The sequence below is a fragment of the Sinohyriopsis cumingii genome, chromosome 15, assembly GCF_028554795.1.
Source record: "Sinohyriopsis cumingii isolate HCF-2022 chromosome 15, ASM2855479v2, whole genome shotgun sequence".
Lineage (NCBI taxonomy): Eukaryota > Metazoa > Mollusca > Bivalvia > Unionida > Unionidae > Sinohyriopsis > Sinohyriopsis cumingii.
The window spans coordinates 71032232-71040323 of NC_142975.1; positions in this window are offsets into that span (position 1 = coordinate 71032232).

An 8092-nucleotide genomic window follows, 5' to 3' on the forward strand; every position below is an offset into this window, starting at 1 on the left:
ATTTACAGTCATGAAACTTCTTGGAGCCATTAATTTTTAGGACAGGAGTGTCCAACTCGTGGCATTTAAGTCCATCACATTATGTGGCCTGTGGCTATGCAGGCAGTCCTTTTCAAAATAGACATTTTAATTAATATACATAATTAGTGATAATGAACTGTTATTGCTGATTAAGCATTTTATCTGTTCTGGCCCCCAGCCAAAACATTTTGGATCCCCTGAGCCAGGATTGCTACTCACTAAAATTTCAATTAGATCATAGTAACCTATTTTTACATGGCTATTAACTACATATTGGGGGGGGGGGGGGTAACCATGCACTGTGAAAGGTTCCCATTTTGTGGATTCATTGTATTGTTAATTGGATGTAGCATAATATTTTTGATCAATTTGCAGATCTGTACTATGTTCCTTCACATACTCACCAGGCAACCCAGCCGCAGTGGTGAGTGCTTTGGCAAATCACACGTTCAACAGATATCATGTCTGATGTACATATCATTCCTTAGTTTGTAGGATTACTGCACCGAGGGTATTTGTTGCAGATGTAAAGTTTGGCAGTTTTGTTCAAACATGGGGATTTTAAGTTTGGATAGTTATTATGGACCCAGAGATGTTATCAGTAGTATATTTGCTGGTAAATTTTTACTAGATTCACAGTCTCAGTTTGAGACAGCTAAGTTACTCGAATTTCTCCACTGCTACAAATTCCTTATGCGTGCTACAATGACCAGATAAATGAGAGCCTTGATAGCTTAGTTAACAGAGCATTAGACTCCTAATCAAAGGGTTTCAGGTTTGTTACCTACCCAGAATGCCTCAGTGTGCCCTTAGGAAAGACACTTAGCTCTCATTTGCTTGCTATGATATAACAAAAAATGTGCTGGAAATGACATTAAAAACCAATGTTATAACAAAGAAATGTACTGGAAATGACATTGAAAACCAATGATATAACAAAAGATGTACATGTACTGGAAATGACATTGAGAACCATTCTACCAAACACGAACCTGGAAGAAGCATAGCTATAAAGTTAGACTTTAAGGGAAGGGCTGATTTCGAGAAAAGGATGGTTACTGATAAACCTTTGTATTTTCAAAATGATTTAGCTGTGTGAAACTATGCATTTCTTTGAATACTAATGGTTATTTGGTACACTTTTGAGAATGATTACAAATCTGTATATCGGGTGTCTTTCATGAGGTGCCAATTTTAATGTATGTTGCTGATTTTAACGCTTAATAGGTTTTCAAAATATCTGGTAACAGAATTTGTCTTGCCAATGAAAACATCAGCATACTACAACTCTTACTGCATTTGCTACTAATTAACAACCTATAGAAAATCTTGGACTTTTTGAAGGAATGTAGTTTATATAACAAAATTGTGACCCTATAAATTAAGGATTTTATATTTTTATAGCTTTTTTTAGTATTATGCTGATGTATTAAACTTTAATACAGATATACAGAAAGTATACTACCAACAACAATAATAATATTCTTCTCAAGTCTGCTAGGGGCTGCTGTGGCCTTGTTTCTCATGGTTCTAGGTCAGACATCATGCACACCAATTTTGCTTCGAGAACTGACCAGGTTAGCTGCTTAGGTGTATTATCAGCAAAAGCCTTTGACTCACATTTCCTCTGCATGATCTAGTCAATAATTTACTAAAAGTGTCAATTAAACCACCCAACCCACCCCACAACAAATCAGTTTTCAGTATTATCACTTGTTAGGTATTTTCATATAATGCTCTGGCAGATCTGGGCCTTGGCAGTTTAGCAGTTTTAGCAGACTTATAAGTTAGTATATATGGTAATATTAACAACTATAACCAATCTGATGGTAACATTCACAACTTGACCCTGTCTGACCTAACATATAAGTGAATATATGTGGTAACATTCATAACTCAACACAGCTTAACCTGACATAAGTTAGTATATATGGTAACATTCACAACCTGACCCAGTCTGACCTGACTTATAAGTGAATATATATGGTAACATTCACAAATCAATATCCATAGCCTATTCAAACGCTCACAACTCTTCCCTCCTTTCAAAAAGCAAGAAACCAACTGATGAGACACTTGCTATTACATGTGTGCAGCTGAAAACTGGAAGATGACTCAAATATAGTCTCTGCATAGTGCTTCATCAACAGATTTCATTTGATAAATATACATTTTTGGAATATTACTGCTCATAATTCCCTAGATAGCAAGTCTTAAATAAATATACATTTTTGGAATATTACTGTTCATAATTCCCTAGATAGCAAGTCCTAGATATAGTAACTCCCAGGAGATTATGTTCAAAGATAAAACATTGGAAAACACTGTTTATCTCCATTCTGACATGAAAATTAGACATAATTGACTTGCTTCCATTGGATGTACCATGTGTACACAGTACTGTATAGCATGTGATAAGTATTACCATCTAACCTGTCAAGAGAATACCTCTTCAGCCAATAAAGAGGTCTCTCAAGGCAGGTGGTCTCTCATTTCATGTCAGAACACTATGTAAATAGTGTACTGAGAATGTGGTCTCAAGGCAGGTGGTCTGTCAGTACAGGTCAGAACATTATATAATTAGTGTATTGAAAATGTGGTCTCTTAAGGCAGATGGTCTTTCATTACAGGTCAGAACACTATTAATTGATTAATCAGTGTATTGAGAATGTGGTCTCGAAAGGCAGGTGGTCTTTCATGACAGTATTCTTATAAGACAGGTTTAATATGTTCTGCCTGAGGAAGATGTACACATCTGATAAGGTACATTAAGTGTGATGTCATAAAGGATTATTCCATTTTATCCGAAATTATGAGAATCAGATTACAATTTAAAAGGAACCAACCCAATGATCTTAACAAGTGAGCAAATTATTCTATTTACTTTCATACATTTATAAATTGTGCATTCTCACATATTTAGTATACCTTCTCAGATTTCTTCATCACAGTGATCTTGTTCCCCTGTTTTCCTCTTTGTAATGGAATTTGCCTTCTCATATAGTACTACATTTTCCGCAATGCATACATTACCTAATTTAACAATGATTTAATAATATAAATATTTTGCATGTTTACAGTGTGGTAGGAACTATAGCAAAGGTGGAAAATTTTAAGAGTTGCTGAAGTTGAGCAATAATTAATCTATGAATATTTATATTTCATTATCATGGACAATATAGACAATACCGGTAAATGCATTTTTAAAAGCACCAGTAATTGAAGTTTCAATTATTACTGAAATTGGAAAATGTTCTCTTTCCTGCTGTCGTAAGATGGATATTATCTATACCTACTAGTTAATTTTTCTAGAAAATTGGTTGTTTGGATAATCAATAATTTCCACTGCACCTTGGCAGAAGCTGTATATGGCAACCACTTTGGCATCTGTGTGTGTCTATATGTCTGTCTGCCCACACACTATGTTAAGGTCAATGTTCATTTTTTTAAGTTCGGTGTTAAGATCTTTACTTTCTAAATAAATAAAATGCAGGCTTGACTTAAAGGAAGTCGAATCTGTTCATGGTTTACATGTGCAGGACATACTATTGAACATTTTGGACACTGTTACTCCTTGTCCTTCTCTCCATCAGGTTAACTGCTACTTTTTGCTGAAACACTATTTGCACTTGCTATTTCTGAAGCAGTACTATAAGCTATAGCAGTGTAAATGAAGATGATGCCAATGACAACAGAAACTGATGATAAAGGGGAGTAAGCTCGCAAGCCATAAATATTTTGGATTGAGTTATTTCCCTTTAATATTTCCTGTTTCATCTTGACGAGTCACAACACCGAAAACTAACGATATTAAAAAGGACAAAAATCTAAATTTAATATGTTATTATGTAACAAAAAAAGGGTACACAGGTTCAATTGCGAGCATCACTGTATTCCACTTGTCCGAGTACGATATACCCTTTACAAATATTGTTTTACCATAAAACTAAAAATAACAACAATTAAAAAAGAAGAAAAATAGACGAAATTAACTACGGACAACTTTGCTCTCTCTATAAATCTTGGCTAATTTGGAAACGCATTGACATAAATTTGCACGTTATATATAAATATCTGAAAACAATTCCTGAATAATCGGTGTTTTAATTTGATTCATCATTGTTTAAGTTGTATTAATAATGAAGACTTCCGTGAGAAATGAGTAATGAGAACTGAGTAAAATCTCATTGCCTCTTTGTGAATGATTGTGTCGACATTTCCAATATTTTTTAAAAATTAAGAATGATTCTATATAGCTTGTTTCTGCGTATTTACACAGCGTAACTGGAAACAGTTTTCTTCGTGTGTAACATTTCAACACAAACGGTTCAAATTCATATAGAGCATATATTATTCTTTTTAATGCAGCTCTACATTCAACAATACTGACAAGACAAATTTTAGTCTAAATAATTTCGTTTAATACAACAACAGAAAGTTACTCCACCCTGAGAAACGTTTCCTGGTGATAGCAAGAATAACTAGCCACGAATAGAAATTTTAATTTATCGTGGTATATGACTGAGTACTTATTCGAGAACCTGGGCTGTGTATCACTGTGTAAAAATATAAAACGCTATGCAACCTCCCTCTTCTCCTCCCGTGTTGTTAGATTCATGTAAAACTGTACCCTCTTTAGAATTTAATATTTATTTTTAATTACTGATGGAATCTTTCCATACATTAAGATTGTTGGGATCAATTATACACTGAGACTAATCTACTGTCTATGGTATGCATGAAAACATCATAAAGACGGTAAATATTATGTTGCTTTTTAATTTGTTCATTCTATTTTGTTTTGGATTGATGTTTCGCTTCTTTTTTTTTTTCTTTTTTTTTTTCTTTTCTTATAGATTTTGTTCAGAGAAATAGCACATTCTATTTTACTCAGTGGCGTCCATTTTCTTGACAAATCTCGAAATGACCATTTCCAAAAGTTCACAAAGTAACTGAGATTCTGAGATAAACTGGAAATCCGTAAATGCAGTAAGCCTACGAAAATAGTTTTTGTAATTCATCCCGCCGGCCCCCCTCCCCCCTCTCCCCGCCCCCCCCCCCCCCCCCCGTTTTTATGGTAAAAATATGTGTTTGAGGATATTAAACGATGCATAATATGATAGATTTAGTATAGCCAGGCCGCATGGTCCAGAAGGTGGACGAATACACCAATCAAATTCATGCTTAATTTTTATATTATGTAATATCAATATTAGAACAGACTTTCGACATAAATTCGGTATTATCGTACTGTTTTTATCCCTATACCCCTGTAAAATTTCAACGATAATTGGGGTCTCTAATTGTGATTGCAAACAGTTTATTCTGATTCTTGAGCTAAATTGTTACATTCATACAGTTTTGTAACTATCGGGCCAGGAATTTAACCGATCGCATACATGAAGTTAGAAAATAATGGATATTTTAGCTCAAGGAAATAAAGTGTACGTTTCTTAATCTACTTTCGCTCTAAACTTGACACATATATATTGGTCAATAAGATTTAGATTACTATAGACCCTTGAATGGATATGAGATGGGGAAATTAAAGTCGTTATCTATTACTATAGCTCTTACTTGTATATTATATGAAATATAAATTATAAATTATGAAAATCTGGCGAATTTCAGGACTGCAGCAGTTAAGCTGTGAGAAATATATGTAGATATACTCAGTCATGTAACAGTGGTTAAAGTGTTGGACTCGTGATCAGAGGCATACAGGTTCGATTCCAACCATCAGATCAGCCTGGATCGAATACCGTCGTGCGTCACTATGCAAGGTACTTACTTGACTTGGCACGATATAACCTTGCATTTGCTGATGTGCCATAAAGTACTAAACCAAACTCAGGCATGGAAATGTGTACATACTGTTATTCAAACACCGATCCCAGCCCAAGCATGAATGTATGTACCTAATTTTATTCAAATTGAAAAAATCCTTTTCAGAGCAATGTTTCTTTCGTTTTCCTGATGACATTTTAATGTTGCGACAATGCCACATCTGCTGATATTTAAATGACCATGATGGCAATGACGATAACGACGAATGCGATAACTATGGCGACAAAACAATGAAATGACAGATTGTTTATTTGTTGGAAAATGAACAAAGTGTACAAAAGGACAGAGCTGAGCGTCTCTCTTTTTTTTTTTTAATGGACGAACCAACAATCATCAAGTTCGTAATAAAATGCCCATCCGTCAATTTCTTTCTTTTTTTTCTTTTGAAAAGCATGTATGCGATGGTAAATACGAAGATAGTAAGTTTATGCGGATTTTCGCTTTTAAATCCAAAATAATACAAAAGAACGCACGATTACAGTTCCATTCACTACATAAAAATGATTCTGTAGAGTGCGTTTTTGTTTAATGTAGTGAACAATAATCCGGAAACTTGCAAATGTGAACCCATTTCCTATTTCCACGATGTTCATGTGTGTGATCAAAGATAACTGTAATAACTGATATCTATGAATTAATATTCTAAAAGTACATGAAATAGCAATTTCAAAACCTACAGTCTTTGAATATTATCGGAAACATGTTAATATGCATGTGCGTGCGTGTGTCTGTAATACAAGCTCTTTCTTTCAAGGATACAAACATGTCCTTTATTCAAACGTTCAGGTACAGAAGAAAGAAAAATCTACAGTTACGTGGAATAGTACTGATGCAACAATTTCTTAACTACACGTATATTGGACTAGACTACAGTACAGTTAGTTTTCTTGTTCACAAAAAATCAGTCCGAAATATTTTATAGTACTACTGTCCACTGTTTATCTTAAACATTATCTCATTTGAACACAAAATATGTCATCTTGTTATCAATTTTTGTTGTTATAATTTTTGGTTGAAGAATTTTTTTATTATTTTCAATCACCATTCTTTTAAAATAAAACAAAATTCGCGGTTTCATACCCCTATGCCCCTCCCACAACAACAACTCGCAGCCTCTCCATTTGTATATTTTAGTTCCTTTCAAATATAAGATTTGACAAGACTGTCGGTATTAGAGAATTAGAAACGATTTGGGCTGTGGAATATTTATAAATAGACCGATTTCCTGTTACGCATACATAACATGCGTAGTAGCTTTTTATATATAAAAATGTCTACCACGTTTTCATATCTAACAAAATTGGGGATAAAATGACTCGTTAAGTTACACTTTAAGTTCAACAGGGATCGGTGGCAAAATTAACAAACGAAATAATTGTTACACGTACCCACCAAGATGAAAGAATCGACTCGTTTACAGTATCATTTGACCTTACTTGCATGTTGAACTTGCCACTTGCAGAACTTTTTGCATATAGTGAAAATTATTTCCGCGAAATATTTAGAATTTTAGTAGCCTTGCGATAAATATTTTGCGACTGATTTGCTTAAAACACACGTTTCTAAATACATCAAAAAAATCCTACCATAACTAACACACATTATACTGATTTTTGAGAAAAATAAATTCATGTTTAAACTTCATGTGGAACCATTATTTCCACCGTACTAATAAAATGTACTATACTGCTTCCAGATAAATAATGGAATTTATCAGTCTTCCAAGGAAACGGTGTACTTATTCGAATCAAAGTCTTACATCCAACGAATTCGAAATCGCCAGCGCACAATCATATGTACTATTACGCAAAATAAATTGCGTTGCACAAGGATACGAAATCCCCCACTTGGGGGCCCCAATTAAAGAGATGCTGGGGATTTCCAACAAGTGATTTCCTTACTGAAAATATCACCTGTAATTAAAAATACTCACTCCTTACTTCAGGGATTTATGACGAGCAATTTCTTTACCAATTGATTTACTTTGTTAGAGCCTAATATCCCATTTGTAAGTTAAAAGATAAAAAATTAAATTATTTTTTAAAACGGATTCATAAATTCTCAAGACATGCCGATTTAAAAGTACAGTGGGAAAGATTCTCGTCTTCTCTATATTTAGCTTAGTTCTAGTTGTGAAAACTTGTTTATTCTATCAGCAGACCACGTACCGCACTTCATTTGACATGTTTATTGTTTTTACATGTATGTATGTTTATAACTAACC